The 19,399-nt window shown below is 53.5% G+C and overlaps 1 protein-coding gene across 1 annotated transcript in view; it reads left to right on the top strand.

Moving 5' to 3' along the window:
- Nucleotides 1-19,399, top strand: part of vstm2a (V-set and transmembrane domain containing 2A) — a 43,949-nt gene that overhangs the window by 1,330 nt on the left and 23,220 nt on the right. The gene's annotated exons all lie outside the window — the stretch shown is intronic.

Below are 19,399 nucleotides of genomic sequence, written 5' to 3'. Positions count from 1 at the left end.
TGGTGGGCCGAAAGTGGCCTTTGGATGAAGGCTTCATGTGGTCTTATCTCTGGTGTGTGTGTGTGGTGTGTGTGTGGTGGGGTGTGGTGTGTGTGTGTGTGTGCACTCTCAGTTTCACCAAGCTTCATTTCCAACACTCAGATTTTGAACTGGGTGGGACCACTTTAGGAATCCGGCCCGTTTGATCCGGCCCAGTGTGACCAGTCCACTCCTCCCGGTGAAGAAGACGCATGGTGGGATGTAGAGGGGGGGGCTATCATCGTTAGATCTTTAAAAAACAAATGGACAAATGATGATTGAGAGAGCTGGGAACGACGTTCTCATCAGACAGGACTTGCCCGCCTGTCTGCGCTCGCCATCTTTGACCAGCGCTTCACGTTTTCATCGTGTTTTCGTGGACTCGAAGAAGCTGAACAGAAAGACCAGCGTCAACGTTTGGTCTGGTTTGGTGGAAATGGCCTCCTACTATATCACTTAGGATCTGAGGTAGAAGAAGAAATAAGAAGGAGAAGAGATAGTCACACATGAATAATTAAGGTATACTGGAGATGAAGAAAGAATAAAAAGAATAGGAGAAATAAAGCTATGATAAATGCGATCCTCATAAAACAAAGGCTACATTCTGCTAATTCTCGTACCCCTCCTCGCCTCTCCTAAATGCTCCTAACTCCACCTCTCTCTCCTCCTGATCCCCTTTTTACTGCTCCTCCTGCTCCTCTATCCCCACCTCCTCCTCTGCTCCTCCTCCCCCGCCTCCCCCCACCTCCTCCCCCACCTCCTGCTTCCTCCTTCCTCAACACTAGGGGGCGATGTGAGTCTTTCCAGCTGGTTGGTAGTAGCAGCAGAGCAGCGTCTCTAACATTAGCACATGCTAACGGCGGCGTTGCTAAATGCTTCCCCTCCGGGGTCGTTCGCCAGCGTGCAGGTTGTGGATCACGATCACACGTTTAGCTGATGGAGACGTCGGACCGACGTGCACTTCCTGCTCCAGTGGGACCGAGGCAGGAAGTGGTTGGGCGGAGCCTGATGGGAACGTGGCGACTGCCTTTGGAAAAGTAAACTTTTAATGTCTCCGCGTTGTTTTGGCTGAAACGGTCCCGCTAATTACCTGCGCTGCGTAAAACACGTCTTGAGAGGCCGAATTACAGGAAACAACAAATGATGATTTAATTAGCTCCCACAACAACAAGCGTGAAACATCTTCTGAATCAGCGGCGTCCCTCATCGCCGTGCGGCGGCATTTTGAGGCAGAGCTGGAGGAGTTCTTCCTTTCCGACGGCGTTTCTCATCCCCCGCTCATGTCTGGCTGGAGATGACCGCGTGACGTTGATTACAAGTGCTCGTCATTAATTAGGCCATACGGTAGCGCTCATGCTAGCCTCGCTGCACAGGCTCACATTTAAATGTGCCGCTACTCTTCCCTGTCTGCTGTGCTAATTAGCACATGTCCAGCTAACTGGTCCTGATGATGCACAGGAAGCTGGGAGAGATTTTCTATCGAATGTGATGGCTTTTTTCCAGCAGTTAAACATTAAAACATTAAATAAGAATAGATGCTTATAAGAGCAAAATGGAAATATCAGTTAGCCACACAAAATTCTGCTCCGGCCCAAAATAGCCGTTTGGAATATTTAAACAGTAGAATTGGTGAGAGATGACTTGATCCCGTCAGCAGCTTTGTGGGGAAGGAAGCACTGGTGTGCTGAAGCTCAGCCGGCAGTCCGAAACATTCCGCTGTAAGATTCCCAATGACACAGCGGCCGTCCATAATCACTCACAACGCAGGGAAGTAAACACCCCCGTGACACAGAGGGGAAGCAGAGCCGCTGCTAGCGCTAAAGTCTGGCGGCTACACCCAGACCGGCAGGCTAACGGCTCCTGATATTAGCCTGTCAGTCCTGTCAGGGGAGGCTATAGGATGAAGCTACTGGGCTGGCTCCTGCACTCATGGTCGGACTGGGAACACCCCCCCAGGACAGGGCAGGACATGGGAGCAGGAGCAAGCCTGTTCTGTTCCAGAACCCGTAAGACAAGAGTCCAGGTCTCAAACTGCTGCAGTGGCGGTTTGGAGCCTGTTTAGGACGTTGATATTCATGCTAGCTTGGTTGCATTTGGGTTCCTGAATAAATGATGTCTGATGATGGATGATTATCACTATTTTAATGTTTCATGTCTTCGTGGGGATGTCAAGATGTCCCGTTGGAGACGCGCTGTCCTGTCAGGCTGCACGGGGGCTTTAAACCAGAGAAAAGAGCGAGTGTGCGTGTGGGAGTCGCTCTTCCCATTCTGACCCTAAATCCCTCTCAGTTGGAGCGGCCGGATTTGGATCTTCCCGGAGTTTGATCTGTTTTTTTCCTTCTGCTAATCTGGCCGTCATTGTTTCCCAAAAGATCAATTCATTGAGTAAATCTGTCCGCTGGTAATTCTATTTGGAGTGGGATTAGGTTGGGATGTGAGGGCCCGGTTCTGTCTGCCGAGCGGATCTTTGGATCTGTTCCACTGCTGCTCGCTGAGGCGGCGCATTGATGCCTCCACCTGCTCTGGGAGGAGGAGCAGCTCCTGGGAGGAGGAGCAGCTCCTGGGAGGAGGAGCATGTGAGATGGAGCTGCACCTGCTCTGGGAGGAGGAGCAGCTCCTGGGAGGAGGAGCAGCTCCTGGAGGAGGAGCATGTGAGATGGAGCTGCACCTGCTCTGGGAGGAGGAGCAGATCCTGGGAGGAGGAGCAGCTCCTGGGAGGAGGAGCATGTGAGATGGAGCTGCACCTCCTGGGAGGAGGAGCAGTTCAGGTGAGGTGAGGCCAGCTCCTCCCAGGAGATGCAGCTCCTCCCAGGAGATGCTAAGATAACACCACCAACAGCCTCCATATAGAGCCGCCCCTCATCAGCTGCTGTAGCAGGAGCCACATAGATGTGAGGAGTGTGTGTGTGTGTGTGTGTGGTGTGTGTGTGTGTGTGTGTGTGTGTGTGTGTGTGTGTGTGTGCGTGTGTGTGTGTGTGTGTGTGGGGGGGGGGTAACAGCCTCCTGCCCTCCTCCTCCTGTCAGAAAGTTGAGTGAAGCAACTTTCTGAACGGCGACAGGAACATTTTAAGGGTTCTGACAGGTGGAGAAGCTGCTCTGATGGATGGTGCATGTACGTGCGCCTGCCTGTGCTGACTGTGCACGTGAAGGATCCATTATTCACAACTGTCTCATATTTGAGGTCAGGCCAGCAGAAACTGGCTGCAGCTGAGTTTCCCCGTCATGTTGTGACTAACTGGGCTGTGAGGAGCTCGGCTTCATCTGGGGAGGAGCCGCCTTCCAAGAGCCAGAGAGGAGACGGTGGCATCAGCTGTTCTGGTGCTGCTCTGCTGCTGCTGCTCTGCTGCTGCTCTGCTGCTGCTCTGCTGCTGCTGCTGCTGCTGCTCTGCTGCTGCTATGGCTAATAATGCTGCGGCTGCTGCTAATATTGCTGCTGCTGCTACTGCTAATAATGCTGCTGCTGCTCTGCTGCTCTGCTGCTGCTGCTCTGCTGCTGCTACGGCTAATAATGCTGCGGCTGCTGCTGCTGCTACTGCTACTGCTACTAATGCTGCTGCTGCTACTAATAATGCTGCTGCTGCTACTAATAATGCTGCTGCTGCTGCTAATAATGCTGCTGTTCTGGTGCTGCTCTGCTGCTGCTGCTCTGCTGCTGCTGCTGCTCTGCTGCTCTGCTGCTGCTACGGCTAATAATGCTGCGGCTGCTGCTGCTGCTGCTGCTACGGCTAATAATGCTGTGGCTGCTGCTAATATTGCTGCTGCTGCTCTGCTGCTGCTCTGCTGCTGCTCTGCTGCTGCTCTGCTGCTGCTACTGCTACTGCTAATAATGCTGCTGCTGCTACTAATAATGCTGCTGCTGCTGCTAATAATGCTGCTGTTCTGGTGCTGCTCTGCTGCTGCTAATAATAATAATGCTGCTGCTGCTACTAATAATGCTGCTGCTGCTACTAATAATGCTGCTGCTGCTGCTGCTAATAATGCTGCTGTTCTGGTGCTGCTCTGCTGCTGCTAATAATAATAATGCTGCTGCTACTACTGCTAATAATGCTGCTGCTACTGCTAATGCTGCTGCTGCTAATAATGCTGCTGCTGCTGCTACTGCTAATGCTGCTGCTGCTACAAATGCTGCTGCTACTCCTGCTGCTGACTGATGCCTGTCAAACACAGTGCTAATGATCTGACTAATACAGTCCGGAGCAGGAAGAAATCAGGCTGCTCCGCTCTTGTGCCTGCGCTCAACAGATTAGAAAGGGGACGCTGCGCCGCTGCCATCCATTATTGAAGCGCTGGTCAGAGTCTGGTTGGAGGGCACTTCCTGTCTCATGGCGGCTGTCTGTCACTCACTTTTACACATGTTGACAGAGGATGTGATGCGGCTCCGCGCTGATAAATCCGATTCACACGCCCAGTCTGCTTTCCTCTTCCGAAGGCCTGGATGGTCTGACAGGGATGTCACAGAGCATGAATTTAACAGCTTCTGAAATTTGAAGGTCACAGGCACGGTTTCCTTTTAACGGCTGTTTTCAGACAGAAAGAATTCCCGGCTGCCCTCGCATGGACCGCCTGGAAGCACAAATCTAGGAGAGGAACCGGCCCAAGACCATAACCTGCTCCTGTCACACTCATAAATATCCATGAGACCTGGAGCTGAGAGAGGAGGTGGACCCAGAACTCCCTCACCGTTGTGTGTTGAACCGCCACTAACGAGGGTGCGGAGCAGCACGGCAGCCTGGTGAAGTGTTTTAGGAGAGCGGAGCTCAACGTTTAGCTGCCTCTCCGCTGCTCAGGGATCCTGACATGGGCTAACTGACCCGAACACAGGTGCTACACGCCTGCTGGCGGCTTCGACTTGACCTGACTGTTAATAGAGGAGTGGCCCTGCAGGATCTGCCCCCGCCCCCTGACTCTGCCCCGCCGTGGCCGCGTGCCGCTTCTGTCATGCTTTGATTTGGGAGGCGAGTGACACTCCGAGCTAATCAAGCTAATTAAAGTCATCCTTAAGCTAAATGTGGGGTTTGATGTGCACATCAAACCCCACATGTCCGGACTGGGATGATGGAGGGATGAGGAGAGGGGTGGAAAGACGGGCAGATGGAAGAGACATATGGGAGGTGTGATGCAACACGGACGCGGGACACCTCTGGGGAAATATGTGGGCCGCCTCCATGCATGCGTGCAGAGAGCAATCGCCACGCGAGTCCCCGGCGTGTCTGCGGAGCGTGAGCGTGAGCGTGAGCGTGAGCGCCGGCCAGGCGGCACCGCGGCTCCTCGTCCACCACGGGAAGGAGGAAACGGCGAGTCGGCTAACGCCTTCTATTCCTCCCGAGAGCAACTCAAACATCTCGGCACAAACGTCAGCATCGGGCGAACATGCTGCACGTGCACCACCAATCATGCCATCCCAGCGCGTGCGCTCTTTTTGAGTAGGTAAAGCTAATTTAGTTGTTGGCTGCTGTTAGGTGCACGGGGATGTGTCAGACGCCGCTGGATCCCCCGACGTCGCCCATTAAACCCAGAGGAAAACGGACAGCAGGCGCAGCAGCATCGCCGCCTTTAGCCGGTAAACGCGGACACGCTCGTGCACGTGGCCCTCTCGCTCCCCACAGCGCTCCTAGCTTAGCCCGCCGTGATCCTGGTGCGTTCACCCGCAGCAGATAATGAGCAGCAACGGCACAAAAAGGACTTACATACATCACAGGGGGACAGGAAATTAAACATGGATTAGGGAGACGCTCCGTCCTCGGGGCTTGATAGCAGCGGCAGATTAAAGCGGGCTGGTAATGATGGAGGTGTTAAGGTTGACTGGGACCTCCGCAGAATAGGAATCAGCTGATGGCGTTTATCGCTCATCTGACATTGGAGTAACATTGAAAACAGGATTAAACTGACGCTAATATTCCCCCCAAATATCAGATTCAGCCCGTAGCGGCTGCAGTGGCGCGTGTCGGCCTGTGGGGGGCGCTGCGGAGGCGATGGGAAGTATATATCTCCAGTTTTACCCAGGAGGCTGCGGGGGGTCAGAGGGCCCAGCAGGTTGCCACGGCAATATATGACAGGTTTGGCCAATCGGAATGTTGTGGTCAAGGGTCACTGAAACTGTCACCCTCCGGACGGAGGGTCCAGTTCTCTCCAGAACCAGAACCTTGTGTTTGGCTCCTCCCTCTCTCACATTGTTCTCATGTTATTTGGGTCCATTTGGTCGTTTTAGAAGCAGATTAAATGGGTCAGTCGTTGTGGTCTGACTCTCTGTTGGTCTGGATCTTCAGCTGGACCAGGAGGGGAACCCTCACGTCCAGGAACCTTTTTCTCTGGTGATGGGACGGGAACCTGCGCCCTCTTGTCCTGATCTGATCAACTCTGACACAACTGTTGGCTCTGAGCACAGCTGGCGTGCACGAGCGGTGGAGCAGGTCGTGCACGAGCGGTGGAGCAGGTCGTGCACGCCAGCAGGTCGTGCACGCCAGCAGGTCGTGGGCTTCGAGCAGCTAACTGCCCCTGGGCGTGGGGGGGCTGGGTCCCATATCTGCCTCAGATAATTCAATCACGGCTCCGTCCCCGCCAGAGTTCTTCCTGACCCCCCCGTCACACCAGGAGAAACCCAATCCATTCGCCGTCACAAAGCCGTTGTCACACTCGCAGACGCACAATTCAAATTGAATCAGAGCCCCTGCAAATGGATGGAGACGAAGCCTTTGATGTCAGCCGGGCTGGAATCCGCCGCCATTGTTGGAAATGTCAGAGAGCGGCCCACGTTCGCTGGCGCCCGTATTCTGGGCCGTCCAGAGATCCCGGTTCGGCCTGTCCCCCCCCTCAGGGAGCACAGACCTGGCTGAACCTGTGAGGAACCTGTGAGGAACCTGTGAGGAACCTGCGAGGAACCTGCGAGGAACCTGTGAGGAACCTGTGAGGAACCTGTGAGGAACCTGCGAGGAACCTGCGAGGAACCTGTGAGGAACCTGTCCTCTGAAGGAAGCGTTCTGGACCTACTGGACGTGTCTCCCTGCCAGGACAGGAACAGACATTATTACTCAGATTAGATCACAAGATCAAAACATTCTTTTTTCTTCAGTAAACTGACTAAAGTAGATGTTAAGAATTATTATTTTTAATAACAAAAGTCTGTGATTTTTTTAATAATGTTTAAACCTTAACGTGGATTTCATTTGCACACATTGGTCCTGATGTGGCGAACAGGCTGCCAAAGCTTCAAACCCAGCCAGCTTCAGGTTGACTGGATGATTAAACAGGCGGAAAATGGAACTAGTGAAGTCCAAATAACACTAATGTACTAAAGCAGCGTCCTGGGGGGGGGGGGGGGGGGGGGGGGGGGGGGGTGGGGGGGGGGTGGGGGGGGGGGGGGGGGGGGCTGCAGGACCTTTAACCAGCGCTATGGAAACAAGGAGGGAGGGGGGGTGATGGAGGGAGGGACAGGACCTGAATATGGAGACACAGATACAGACGCAGATACAGACGCAGATACAGATACAGATGCAGATACAGACGCAGATACAGATACAGATGCAGATACAGACGCAGAATACAGATACAGACGCAGATGCAGACGCAGATACAAACGCAGACGCAGAGACAGACGCAGATACAGATACAGATGCAGACACAGATACAGATGCAGATACAGATGCAGATACAGACGCAGATGCAGACACATATACAGACGCAGATGCAGATGCAGACGCAGATGCAGATACAGACGCAGATGCAGATGCAGATGCAGACACAGATACAGATGCAGATACAGACACAGATACAGACGCAGAGAGACAGACGCAGATACAGATGTAGATGCAGATACAGACGCAGATACAGACGCAGATACAGATGCAGATACAGACGCAGATGCAGACACAGATATAGATGCAGATGCAGACACAGATACAGATGCAGATGCAGATGCAGATACAGACGCAGATACAGATGCAGATGCAGACACAGATGCAGATGCAGATACAGATGCAGACACAGATGCAGATGCAGATACAGACGCAGATACAGACGCAGATACAGATGCAGATGCAGATACAGATGCAGACGCAGACGCAGACGCAGATACAGATGCAGATACAGACGCAGATACAGATGCAGATGCAGATGCAGACGCAGATACAGATGCAAACGCAGAGATACAGATGCAGATGCAGATACAGATGCAGACGCAGATACAGATGCAGATACAGACGCAGATACAGTTCCAGATACAGATGCAGATACAGACGCAGACGCAGATACAGATGCAGATGCAGATACAGACGCAGATACAGATGCAGATACAGATGCAGATACAGACACAGATACAGATGCAGACGCAGATACTGACGCAGACACAGATACAGATACAGACGCAGATACAGATGCAGATACAGATGCAGATACAGATGCAGATACAGACGCAGATACAGATGCAGATACAGACGCAGATACAGATGCAGACACAGATACAGACGCAGATGCAGACGCAGATACAGATGCAGACACAGATACAGATGCAGAAACAGATACAGACACAGATGCAGACACAGATACAGACACAGATACAGACGCAGACACAGATACAGATGCAGAAACAGACACAGATGCAGACACAGATGCAGACACAGATACAGATGCAGAAGAAACAGATGGAGACACAGATACAGACGCAGATACAGACGCAGACACAGATACAGACGCAGATACAGATACAGATGCAGATACAGACGCAGATACAGACGCAGATACAGACGCAGATACAGACGCAGATACAGATGCAGATACAGATGCAGATACATACGCAGATGCAGATACATACGCAGATACAGGCGCAGATACAGATGCAGACACAGATGCACAGATACAGACACAGATGCACAGATACAGACACAGATGCAGACGCAGAGATACAGACGCAGATACAGGCACAGATGCAGATACAGACGCAGATGCAGACACAGACGCACAGATACAGACACAGATGCAGACACAGATGCACAGATACAGACACAGATGCACAGATGCAGACACAGATGCACAGATACAGACACAGATGCACAGATGCAGACACAGATGCACAGATACAGACACAGATGCACAGATGCAGACACAGATGCACAGATACAGACACAGATGCACAGATACAGATGCACAGATGCAGACACAGATACAGACACAGATGCAGACACAGATGCACAGATACAGACACAGATGCACAGATACAGACACAGATGCACAGATGCAGACACAGATACAGACACAGATGCACAGATACAGACACAGATGCAGACGCAGATACAGATGCAGATACAGACACAGATGCACAGATACAGACACAGATGCAGACACAGATGCACAGATGCAGACACAGATGCAGACTCAGATGCAGACACAGATGGACAGATGCACAGATACAGACACAGATGCAGACACAGATGCAGACACAGATGCACAGATACAGACACAGATACAGACACAGCTGCACAGATACAGACACAGATGCACAGATACAGACACAGATGCACAGATGCAGACACAGATGCAGACACAGATGCAGACACAGATGCAGACACAGATGCGCAGATACAGACACAGATACAGACACAGATGCAGATGCACAGATGCACAGATGCAGACACAGATACAGACACAGATGCACAGATACAGACACTGATGCAGACACAGATGCACAGATACAGATGCAGACACAGATGCACAGATACAGACAGAGATGCAGACACAGATGCATAGATGCACAGATACAGACAGAGATGCAGACACAGATGCACAGATGCACAGATACAGACACAGATGCAGACACAGATGCACAGATGCACAGATACAGACACAGATGCAGACACAGATGCACAGATACAGACACAGATGCAGACACTGATGCACAGATACAGACACAGATACAGACACAGATGCAGAGACACAGATGCACAGATGCACAGATACAGACACAGATGCAGACACAGATGCAGACACAGATGCAGACACAGATGCAGACACAGATGCACAGATGCAGACACAGATGCAGACACAGATGCAGACACAGATGCAGACACAGATGCAGGAGCCTGTCCTGTAGAGATGGCCCGTTTGGCCGTGGTTGGGGGTCAGGGTGGAGGAGGTGCTGCAGTAGATCTCCCAGGGTTCCGTCAGGTGCTCACTGATGATTTGTTAGGTCCCTCCGGACTCGTCGTCCATGATGCTTCACTCTGGCAGCGCCCATTAAACGCAGCTCTCTTTATGGGCCATCATGATTGATTTCCTGAAGAGCTTCACTGCCCTTCTTTAACTAAGAGCATTTCTGGACCTAAATATGCGTCCTTCCCTCTTTGGTCGTTCAACAACCTCGTTCTCACGTGGAGAGAAAACCCTGTTGTGATTGGCTGAAATGCCCCAGGTCGTGACCTCTGTCAGGAACCAGAGGGTTCAGGACCAAGAGACACTTTAAGAGCACATCGGGCTCCTTGTTCTTTGAAAAACAGGTTGCTTGCTCCCTTCTTCCTCCTTCCTTACTGAGTTGATATCTGGAGATGTTCTCAGTGGGACACAGATAAGAGAAGAGCTTGTGGCCTTTAAAGAGAAGAAGCTGATGTTGATTAGAGGAGGCTCTTCGGCCCAGCAGAAGCTTCCTCACCTCCTGAGGCCTGGCTGGATGTGTGCTATCAACACAGGTGATCAACATGTACGAAACAATGAAATTAAATGAAATTTCAAGCTGCTCATGTCGTCCACCAGTGAGATGTTGTGACGTTCCCTCAAAATGCCACAGAATAAATTTGGCTTCTGCCACGTTACAGAACCATCAGACGGGGCAACAACGCACACGTGAGGCCGGTGGAAGCGGAGACATCAAGGTGGTTTAAGTCAGCGTTAAAGGTTGATGCAAACCTCTGAGGAGGGAGGTTGTGTGAGGAGACAGGAGCTGCCGCCTGCGCTGCTGCTGGGCTTCAACACTGGTCCTGTGTGTAGAAGTCAGCATCATCTCCTTCATACAGCTGCTGAGCGAATCCTGATCATGGAGGCGTGGAGAAGATGAATCAGGAGGAGTGCAGTTGCTGCTTCTCATGCCGATGCTGAACCAAAGTGTCCGTGTTTGGCCAAAGGCTGCAGCTCTGGGGACGCCTGTAGTTCTCATAATACATGCAGGCTCTTGCAGGGTTCCTCCAGGCAGAGCAGCTCTTTCCTGAGGAGAGCCCAGTCAGGGTTGACTGATGACTGCAGAAGCTTTCATTGGGTTCTTCACCGTGACAACAACAACATGTGCATCACCTGTATTACAGCCTCATTCTACCGGTCTCCTAAAAACCCTCCAGCAGCTCCTCTCATGATGAAGAGCTGTCTCTTTTCTTTTTTCTCTGATCTCCATGAGCTCTTGAGGTGTCCTCAGGAGCTGAAACCTGCTGACGGTTCTACGCCCAAGGTGGGTCGAGCCGGACAGCCTCTGCTAGACTTGAGGACTCGACCCAGATCACCTCCAACCCCTATTAAAGCCACTCCTGACATCCTGTGGTGGATCAGCTTGGAAAAAGGTCCCATGGAGAGATGTATGGGCGATCATCTCAGCTGCAGCGTCCCAGGAATGTCAAAATGAACCAATGCGGGGAAGCTCATTTTCACCTGCGGCTCCTTAGAGGAGTTTAAAGCAGCGGAGCACATTAAAGGAGTGAGATGAGATGAAGGTGCTGCCAGCGCTGATGCGCCGCTGACGTTGATGCGGCCGAGCTGAGCGAGCGATGCTGACAGAACGCGGAGAGGCAGGTGATGCGAGGAGGGGGGAGTGGAGGTGCTGGTGCCGCAGGTGTGTGGAGGCACGCCTGCGGATCAGCAGACAGCCACAGACAGATGGGCCAAACGCTAAACGTGCCGCCGCACCAGCCAGAGAGACTAAGGAGAAGTGGGACTCAATAGGCTCCTATATCCAGGGATAATAGAGCTGCCACACTGTTTTGACACAGGAACATTGATCCTGCCTTTAATTGCTCCAGGCTGAGTTGTAGTGTGAGAATATTAAATGTGATGTGTTGCTGCAGCGGAACACGCTGATTACACCCTGATATGTGCTCACGTGCTGTCAGCGCCAATAATCCCCTCATCGATCGGGCCCACCTCCCAACAATTATGCTGATTGTTTAGGCAAAATAACTCACACACACACAATTGCGCCTCTGCCGATTCTTTTATTGAGCTAAACGAACGATTGCGGCAGCGACGGCGCCCGCTCTCCTCCTCACCACCAGGCTCGCTCACACAGACGACCCACATGTGCGGCGCTGGGGGAGGATCAGAGCGGCTGTTGTTGGAGTGGCTCCAGATTTGGGAGAACGTTCCGAGAGCGATGGTCCTCGTTCCTGGTGAAGCACCACTCTGGGGCCACTCACACGATCTAAGAGGCACCAAGCTTCTGGCCAGGTGTAGGAGCCGTTATGGAGCCGTTATGGAACCTTTATGGAACCTTTATGCTGATTAGGGCCAATCATCAAATGGGCAAACTGAAAAGGTCACGAGCGAATGAAAGTGAAGGTCAGCCGAGGGTCAGTCGGTCACCTCAAACATGCACCGTTGGATCCGTGGTGCTGGATCAGACAGAGATCACAGGATCTGATGGATCACAGCAGCAACGGCTGCATACAATATAGAACCATGAGTATGGAGGGAGGGAGGGAGGGAGGGATGGATGGGTGGGAGGGAGGGATGGATGGGTGGGTGCAGGATGGATGGATGGGTGGATGATGGATGGATGGATGGATGATGGATGGAGGCAGGATGGATGGATGGATGGATGATGGATGGATGATGGATGGATGGATGGATGGGTGCAGGATGGATGGATAGATGGATGGATGGATGGATGGATGGATGGATGGATGGATGGATGGGTGCAGGATGGATGGATGGATGGATGGATGGGTGCAGGATAGATGGATGGATGGATGGATGGATGGATGGGTGGATGGATGGATGGATGGTGGGTGGGTGGGTGGATGGATGGATGGATGATGGGTGGGTGCAGGATGGATGGATGGATGGATGGATGGATGGGTGGATGGATGGATGGATGGGTGGGTGGGTGGATGGATGGATGGAGGATGGATGGATGGGTGGGTGGGTGGATGGATGGATGGTGCAGGATGGATGGATGGATGGATGGATGGATGGATGGATGGGTGCAGGATGGATGGATGGATGGGTGCAGGATGGATGGGTGCAGGATGGATGGATGGAGGGGTCCAGGATGGATGGGTGCAGGATGGATGGATGGAGGGGTCACCTGACCCTGACACCATCAAGGTCAGGGTCAGGTGAGGGAGCCCAGGCTGTCCGTGGCGTTCATCATCATGCTGATTCTTCTCTCCTCCAGGGAGCTGATGATCTCCTCCTCCCCCTCCTCCTCATCCTTGTCCTCCTCCCCCTCCCCCTCCTCCCCCTCCTCCTCCCCCTCCCCCCCTCCCCCCTCCTCCCCCTCCTCCCCCTCCTCCTTCCCCCCCCCCCCTTCCTCTTTCTTTTCTTCTCCCTGTTAAACTAATTTAAATACACACTTCAGTCCTAAATGATCCCATTTTCCTTTTGATTAGCGTTCTCAGCCCTTTCATGTCACCACTCTGTCTGGGACAATGAAACAGTGCCCAGAGTGTCGGAGGAGTGTGTGTGTGTGTGAGTGTGTGTATGTGTGTGTGTGTGTGTGTGTGTGTGTGTGTGTGTGTGTGTGTGTGTGTGTGTGTGTGTGTGTGTGTGTGTGTTTGGGGGGGCACGCTGCAGCAACAGCTGGGCTGACAATCAGACAGTTTTCCATCGTCCACTTGAGGTGATGAAACGGAGGCTCAGGGCCTGAAATGACACAGGCGGAATGCTTCAGGGAGGCAGGACGAGCAGAGGAGACGCCACATCGGAAATGAGACAGTCGTCCTGCTCGTGAGCACGGGGACAAAGCTGAGGGCAAAGCTGAGGGCAAAGCTGAGGGCAAAGCTGAGGGACAAAGCTGAGGGCAAAGCTGAGGGACAAAGCTGAGGGCAAAGCTGAGGGACAAACCTGAGGGACAAAGCTGAGGGACAAAGCTGAGGGACAAAACTGAGGGACAAGCTGAGGGACAAAGCTGAGGGACAAGCTGAGGGCAAAGCTGAGGGCAAAGCTGAGGGACAAACCTGAGGGACAAAGCTGAGGGACAAAGCTGAGGGACAAAGCTGAGGGCAAAGCTGAGGGCAAAGCTGAGGGCAAAGCTGAGGGACAAAGCTGAGGGCAAAGCTGAGGGACAAAGCTGAGGGCAAAGCTGAGGGACAAACCTGAGGGACAAAGCTGAGGGACAAAGCTGAGGGACAAAACTGAGGGACAAAGCTGAGGGACAAAGCTGAGGGACAAAGCTGAGGGACAAAGCTGAGGGCAAAGCTGAGGGCAAGCTGAGGGACAAACCTGAGGGACAAAGCTGAGGGACAAAGCTGAGGGACAAAACTGAGGGACAAAGCTGAGGGACAAAGCTGAGGGCAAAGCTGAGGGACAAAGCTGAGGGACAAAGCTGAGGGCAAAGCTGAGGGACAAAGCTGAGGGACAAAGCTGAGGGCAAAGCTGAGGGACAAAGCTGAGGGCAAAGCTGAGGGACAAAGCTGAGGGACAAAGCTGAGGGACAAAGCTGAGGGCAAAGCTGAGGGACAAAGCTGAGGGCAAAGCTGAGGGACAAAGCTGAGGGCAAAGCTGAGGGCAAAGCTGAGGGACAAGCTGAGGGCAAAGCTGAGGGCAAAGCTGAGGGCAAAGCTGAGGGACAAAGCTGAGGGCAAAGCTGAGGGCAAAGCTGAGGGACAAAGCTGAGGGACAAAGCTGAGGGACAAAACTGAGGGACAAAGCTGAGGGACAAAGCTGAGGGACAAAGCTGAGGCAAAGCTGAGGGACAAAACTGAGGGACAAAGCTGAGGGACAAAGCTGAGGGACAAAGCTGAGGGCAAAGCTGAGGGACAAAGCTGAGGGACAAAGCTGAGGGACAAAGCTGAGGGCAAAGCTGAGGACAAAGCTGAGGGACAAAGCTGAGGGACAAAGCTGAGGGACAAAGCTGAGGGCAAAGCTGAGGGCAAAGCTGAGGGACAAAACTGAGGGACAAAGCTGAGGGACAAAGCTGAGGGACAAAGCTGAGGGACAAAGCCAGCAGGGGGAGAGGGGCTGGGATGTACCACTGGGATGTATGGGAGGAAATAGCTCCAGTAAAAACATATAGCTGGAATAACAGTGCTGCTGAGCATCAGGCTAAATGACACTCTGTGTGATCACAGACTGTGTGTGTGTGCGTGTGTGCGTGTGTGCATGTGTGTGTGTGCGTGCGTGTGCATGTGTGCATGTGTGTGTGTGTGCGTGTGTGTGTGTGTGTGTGTGTGTGTGTGCGTGCGTGTGTGTGTGTGTGTGTGTGAGACTGCTCCAATACTCTCAGGTGGAAGCAGACAGAAAAGCACTTTGGGTGAGTAAAGAAAGTCATTTCAGGCTGTCAGTCAACGAGGATCACTAAAATCTGCTCTGCGGATGAACGTATCAATCACAAGGAGTGCAGCTGCATGTGTGCTGCTCTGCCTCCACATTAGCTCCAAACCATGGATCAGGCTGCTCTTCGGGGTTCTGGCCTCTATTAAACCAGTCAGCGTTCAACTGGTGAGCCCCCACCTGTGGAAAGGGTCCTCAGCGGTGTGGTCAGGAGGTTCCAGGCAGCGTCGGTCACCTCAGACTGAAGCCATCAGAGATTCAGAGCAGCATTCAGAGCAGCACGCTGTGGCCAGTGATTAGGCCAGTGGCATTCTGGGTAATATTCATCCAGGTTTTCGAACATGTGAGCGGCTCATCCTTTAGCATCTGTGCACCGTTTTAGCCTCGGTTGGTTATCCCTACAGAAATGATCCTGACTCAGGAACAGAACTTAAGAAGACAGAGTAAAGGAGCTTAGATCGGACGCCGCTCTGCTCAACGTGACACGTCCCAGATCATCATCAGCAGAGCAGATAAGGAATAAAACAGGCAGGGTTAGTTGGACCAGAAGAATGAGCAGAGCGCCTCACAGACGGGGCCTTCATGCTGCTGTGAGTAACAAGCAACCAGAGAGCTGCTGGTGCAGAGCAGCACATCAAACATGACAATGCTGCAGCAGAGCAGGAAACAGCAGCTCCTCCTGTTGCTGCTGTGCTGCTGCTCTGGTGCTGCTGCTGCTGCTCTGGTGCTGCTGCTGTGCTGCTCTGTTGCTGCTGCTGCTCTGGTGCTGCAGCTGTGCTGCTGCTGCTGCTCTGCTGCTGCTGCTCTGCTGCTGTGCTGCTGTGCTACTACTGCTCTGCCGCTGTGATGCTCTGCTACACTGCTCTACCGCTGTGATGCTCTGCTACTACTGCTACCGCCGCTGTGGACGCTCTGCTACTACTGCTACCGCTGCTGTGCTGCTGCCGCTGTGCTGCTGCCGCTGTGCTGCTGCCGCTGTGCTGCTGTGCTGCTGCTGCTGCTGCTGTGCTGCTGTGCCGCTGCTGCTATGCCGCTGCGCCGCTGGCGAGAACAGAGAACAGGAGTGGCGTGGCAGCGCCAGCGTCAACAGCAGCTCAGGCTGCTCGCAGCAGATCCCTTCAGTGAATTGATGAAGACACTAATGTGGGCCCATGAAACCTTTCAGGAATTAGTCTCCGTATGGAAGCGCCGTCCGTTCCGGAGCAGCACGGTGTAATTGGACTCCACAGACAGGCCCGCGTCAGGCTGATGGGCGGCGGCAGGATTTATGCCGGGGGGCCGTAAAGGATCACCCCTTATGATAGCGGGCTGAAGGAGTCCCTGCAGTGATGAATGCAGATATCGGGCCCGTGCACGTTTAACGAGGCGATAGAAGCCTGACGGACTTTATCGGAGGAGTTCATCCTTGCATGAAGAATCAAGCTCAGTTTCAGCACAATCAGTTTAAAGGACTGTGACATCTAAGAGCTCTTCCCCCTCATGTGCTTCCACTGCTCTCTTTTAACTTTGGCAAATTTGCTGATAACTATTTCATTACCTTCTCAAGTCGCTGTTCCACTTCAAAGCTGATTCATTGCAAAGCCCCCCCCAACTTTTTATCAGCTTAAAGAGGCCTGTGCTGATAGAATCAGAGCAGCGCAGCAGCACAGCCTTTCTGTGAAGCAGCGCAGCAGCGCAGCCTCTCCGTGAAGCAGCGCAGCCTCTCCGTGAAGCAGCGCAGCCTCTCCATGAAGCAGCGCGGCCTCTCCGTGAAGCAGCGCAGCCTCTCTGTGAAGCAGCGCGGCCTCTCCGTGAAGCAGCGCGCCTCTCCGTGAAGCAGCGCAGCAGCGCGCCTCTCCGTGAAGCAGCGCGGCCTCTCTCCGTGAAGCAGCGCAGCAGCGCGGCCTCTCCGTGAAGCGGCGCAGCAGCGCGGCCTCTCTCCGTGAAGCAGCGCGGCCTCTCCGTGAAGCAGCGCGGCCTCTCCGTGAAGCAGCGCGGCCTCTCCGTGAAGCAGCGCAGCCTCTCCGTGAAGCGGCGCAGCAGCGCGGCCTCTCCGTGAAGCAGCGCAGCAGCGCGGCCTCTCCGTGAAGCAGCGCAGCAGCGCGGCCTCTCTCCGTGAAGCAGCGCAGCCTCTCCGTGAAGCAGCGCAGCAGCGCAGCCTCTCCGTGAAGCACGCAGCAGCGCGGCCTCTCCGTGAAGCAGCGCAGCAGCACATCCTCTCTGTGAAGCAGCGCAGCCTCTCCGTGAAGCAGCGCAGCAGCACAGCCTCTCCGTGAAGCAGCGCAGCAGCGCGGCCTCCTCGGCTGGTTCTGCTCCACTGGAGCTAAAGTGAAAGGTTGGACTCCAAATCCCAGAGCAATTGTTGAGGAGCCTTCATGTGAAGCACCTCTGGCTCCCTCCCTCTCCCCCTCCCCCCCTCCCCCCCCCCCCCCCCCCCCCCAGGTATCGATATCTGATCATCTTGCAGTCTTAATCTCGATGAACGTCCATCTCTCCTCAATCCTAATCAGATGGGTTCAGGCAGCAGAAGCACCTCTGGCCCTCTCTCTCTCCCCCTCCCCCCCTCCCCCCCCCCCCCCCCCACTGCCCCCCCCCCAGGTTGAGGCAGCAGAAGCACCTGAGCGTCTGAATAATGCAGGAGCCAGATGACACCTTACGTTGTTATTATTCTGAAGAAGTCATAGCTGTCTGATAATTACGCTCATTATTTAACATGGCTGGCTGGATCATGGGACATGATTTAATTGCAGCTCTCGCATCAAATGAAAGGATTTCCCTGGATTTGTCATTTTTCCCTCTGTTGTTATCGGCCAGCTGCAGTTTCAGGTTTTATCATTTATCATTTCCTCACTTTAAAACAAGTTTCAGCCATTGAGGACGTAATGACTCGGTAAATATCAGCTCGTCACAGCCGATCCCTTCTTTGGCCGAACAATTCCATGACTGGCGTCTAGCTCGGTCTTTGACACGAGTCTTTCATGGGAGCTCGTCCTCTTTCAGGAGATCGGGTCATCACTGTTGAGCTGAAACACTTGGAGCTTTAGGAGCTTCAGCAGATGAAATGGCATCTTCTCTGAGTGGACGGACGGACAGACCTCTGTCCATGAGGACAAGAGACACGCCCACGCAACCTGGACAGGGCCCATCGGTGAGATGAGGCGTGAGGAACCAGCAGGGCCCACTGGTGCGCTGGTGCTGGGGGAACGGGGGCGATGGCTCCTTTAGAACACCAGCAGGACAGTTTCAGACAAATAGACGTCCCATTTCATTTGGAGCCTCTGTGTTTCCGCCTGGACGTGTTTTCTTGCAAGCGAGGACAATTTGTCATCAAGGCCAAGTTGTGAAGGCGTCTAACGAACTTTCTCTTCCGTCTGATCTGACTCGCCTGTGTGGTTCTGCTGTTTGAAAGGCTCGTTTCAAGTGCTGCTCCTATTAATGCCCCACCGAGGGTCTGGTCTCAGCAGCGTCTGTGGGCCTTTGAAGAGACCATCCTAGCGGGGCGCGCCGCCCGGCTTCTTTGGTGGGAACTCGTTAGGAGTCTCGCCCCTGCACCTCCGCTTGCTTGGAACATCAGCGCTGAGTGGGGCCGGGAGAGTTTTCTTTGCTTTATTGTGCACGTGTCTAAAAAGAGGATGAAAAGTGACTGGAGTCAGCGGCGCTGCCACGAACAGGAAGAGCGGTTAAGACTAGAGGAAGAGGGGAGGTTCTCCTTCTGGGCACTCCTAACGCCACGGAGTCGGCTCTCATTAGGAAAGGCTCCCCCACACACACACAATAACCAGGTGACCTCAGAGCCTCCTGCCAGCCCCCACCAGGCGTGGCGTCGCCTTCTCTCTTGGCTCCGCCCCCTGCCCATATCCAGCTGTGTCACAGGAGTATTTTGGGCTCTTTGACGTGAAACCTGCCAAATCAGTGGCAGTTCCTGGCCGCCGGCACGCTTGTTCCC

Source organism: Takifugu flavidus, chromosome 17 (genome assembly GCF_003711565.1).
Source record: "Takifugu flavidus isolate HTHZ2018 chromosome 17, ASM371156v2, whole genome shotgun sequence".
In the NCBI taxonomy this organism is placed as follows: domain Eukaryota; kingdom Metazoa; phylum Chordata; class Actinopteri; order Tetraodontiformes; family Tetraodontidae; genus Takifugu; species Takifugu flavidus.
The sequence above is the reverse complement of the archived record's forward strand: the minus strand, read 5'-3'. Positions and strand labels throughout refer to the sequence as shown.